The sequence below is a fragment of the Arachis stenosperma genome, chromosome 2 (genome assembly GCF_014773155.1).
Source record: "Arachis stenosperma cultivar V10309 chromosome 2, arast.V10309.gnm1.PFL2, whole genome shotgun sequence".
Classification (NCBI taxonomy): domain Eukaryota; kingdom Viridiplantae; phylum Streptophyta; class Magnoliopsida; order Fabales; family Fabaceae; genus Arachis; species Arachis stenosperma.
This window is the reverse complement of record NC_080378.1, coordinates 67,795,547-67,798,454: the sequence shown is the minus strand read 5'-3', so window position 1 is coordinate 67,798,454 and position 2,908 is coordinate 67,795,547. Positions and strand designations below refer to the sequence as shown.

At 43.7% G+C, this 2,908-nt stretch overlaps 1 non-coding gene across 1 annotated transcript; it reads left to right on the top strand.

Moving 5' to 3' along the window:
• Positions 1–2,471: 2,471 nt before the first annotated feature.
• LOC130964179 (small nucleolar RNA R71) lies at positions 2,472–2,579 on the top strand. Its single transcript, XR_009080284.1, has one exon. It is a non-coding gene; the product is annotated as a small nucleolar RNA R71 (small nucleolar RNA).
• The last annotated feature ends 329 nt before the right edge of the window (positions 2,580–2,908 follow it).

Below are 2,908 nucleotides of genomic sequence, written 5' to 3'. Positions count from 1 at the left end.
GAGAGTAGAAGAAGAAGAAATAGAGGAGATGGAGATGGCTTATGGTTCGGTCAAAGGGGGAGAAGTAGTGTTTAGGTTGTGTGAAAATGAAGGAGTGAAGATGGGTTTATATAGGGGTGAAGAGAGGGGTAGGGTTCGGCTATGGGAGGGTGGAAAAGTGGTTTGAATTTGAATGGTCAGGTAGGTGAGGTTTTATGAAGGATGGATGTGAGTGGTGAAGAGAAAGATGGGATTTGATAGGTGAAGGGTTTTTTGGGGAAGAGGTGTTGAGGTGATTGGTGAATGGGTGAAGAAGAGGGAGAGTGGTGGGGTAGGTGGGGATCCTGTGGGGTCCACAGATCCTGGGTGTCAAGGAAAAGTCATCCCTGCACCAAGTGGCGAGCAAAAATGCCCTTCATGCCAATTCTGGCGTTAAACGCCGGGCTGGTGCCCATTTCTGGCGTTTAACGCCAACTTCTTGCCCTTTCCTGGCATTTAACGCCAGTCTGGTGCCCCTTTCTGGCGTTAAACGCCCAGAATGGTGCCAGACTGGGCGTTAAATGCCCATTTGCTACCCTTACTGGCGTTTAAACGCCAGCAAGGTCTTCCTCCAGGGTGTGCTATTTTTCTTTCTGTTTTTCATTCTGTTTTTGCTTTTTCAATTGATATTGTGACTTCCCATGATCATCAACCTACAGAAAACATAAAATAACAAAGGAAAATAGATTAAATATAACATTGGGTTGCCTCCCAACAAGCGCTTCTTTAATCTCAGTAGCTTGACAGTAGGCTCTCATGGAGCCTCAAAGATACTCAAAGCAAAGTTGGAACCTCCCAACACCGAACTTAGAGTTTGAATGTGGGGGTTCAACACCAAACTTAGAATTTGGTTGTGGCCTCCCAACACCAAACTTAGAGTTTGACTGTGGGGGCTCTGTTTGACTCTGTTTTGAGAGAAGCTCTTCATGCTTCCTCTCCATGGTGATAGAGGGATATCCTTGAGCCTTAAACACAAAGGATTCTTCAATCACTTGAATGATCAATTCTCCTCTGTCCACATCAATCACAGCCTTTGCTGTGGCTAGGAAGGGTCTGCCAAGGATGATGGATTCATCCATGCACTTCCCAGTCTCTAGGACTATGAAATCAGCAGGAACATAATGGTCTTCAATCTTTACCAAAACATCCTCTACAAGTCCATAAGCTTGTTTTCTTGAATTGTCTGCCATCTCTAGTGAGATTCTTGCAGCTTGCACCTCAAAGATCCCTAGCTTCTCCATTACAGAGAGAGGCATGAGGTTTACACTTGACCCTAGGTCACAAAGAGCCTTCTTAAAGGTCAGGGTGCCTATGGTACAAGGTATTGAAAACTTCCCAGGATCTTGTCTCTTTTGAGGTAATTTCTGCCTAGACAAGTCATCCAGTTCTTTGGTGAGCAAAGGAGGTTCATCCTCCCAAGTCTCGTTGCCAAATAACTTGTCATTTAGCTTCATGATTGCTCCAGGGTATTTAGCAACTTGCTCTTCAGTGACATGTTCATCCTCTTCAGAGGAAGAATACTCATCAGAGCTCATGAATGGCAGAAGTAAATCCATTGGAATCTCTATGGTCTCAGTGTGAGCCTCAGATTCCCATGGTTCCTCATTAGGGAACTCATTGGAGGCCAGTGGACGTCCATTGAGGTCTTCCTCAGTGGCGTTCACTGCCTCTCCCTCCTCTCCAAATTCAGCCATGTTGATGGCCTTGCACTCTCCTTTTGGATTTTCTTTTGTATTGCTTGGAAGAGTACTAGGAGGGAGTTCAGTAATTTTTTTGCTCAGCTGTCCCACTTATGCCACCAAATTCCTAATGGAGGACCTTGTTTCAGTCATGAAACTTTGAGTGGTTTTGATTAGATCAGAGACCATGGTTGCTAAGTCAGAGTGGTTCTGCTTAGAATTCTCTGTCTGTTGCTGAGAAGATGATGGAAAAGGCTTGCCATTGCTAAACCTGTTTCTTCCACCATTATTGTTGTTGAAACCTTGTTGAGGTCTCTGTTGATCCTTCCATGAGAGATTTGGATGATTTCTCCATGAAGAATTATAGGTGTTTCCATAGGGTTCTCCCATGTAATTCACCTCTTCCATTGAAGGGTTCTCTGGATCATAAGCTTCTTCTTCAGATGAAGCGTCCTTAGTACTGCCTGGTGCAGCTTACATTCCAGACAGACTTTGAGAAATCAAATTGACTTGCTAAGTCAATATTTTGTTCTGAGCCAATATGGCATTCAGAGTATCAATCTCAAGAACTCCTTTCCTCTGATTTGCCCCATTGTTCACAGGATTCCTTTCAGAAGTGTACATGAATTGGTTATTTGCAACCATTTCAATTAGTTCTTGAGCTTCTGTAGGGGTCTTCTTAGAATGAAGAGATCCTCCAGCAGAGCTATCCAATGACATCTTGGATAGTTCAGAGAGACCGTCATAGAAAATACCTATGATGCTCCATTCAGAAAGCATGTCAGAAGGACACTTTCTGATCAATTGTTTGTATCTTTCCCAAGCTTCATAGAGGGATTCTCCTTCCTTCTGTCTAAAGGTTTGGACTTCCACTCTAAGCTTACTCAATTTTTGAGGTGGAAAGAACTTTGCCAAGAAGGCATTGACTAGCTTTTCCCAAGAGTTCAGGCTTTCTTTAGGTTGTGAATCCAACCATATCCTAGCTCTGTCTCTTACAGCAAAAGGGAATAGCATAAGTCTGTAGACCTCAGGGTCAACCCCATTGGTCTTGACAGTGTCACAGATTTGCAAGAACTCAGCTAAAAACTGATGAGGATCTTCCAATGGAAGTCTATGGAGCTTGCAATTCTGTTGCATTAGAGAAACTGATTGAGGCTTAAGCTCAAAGTTGTTTGCTCCAATGGCAGGGATAGAGATGCTTCTCCCATAGA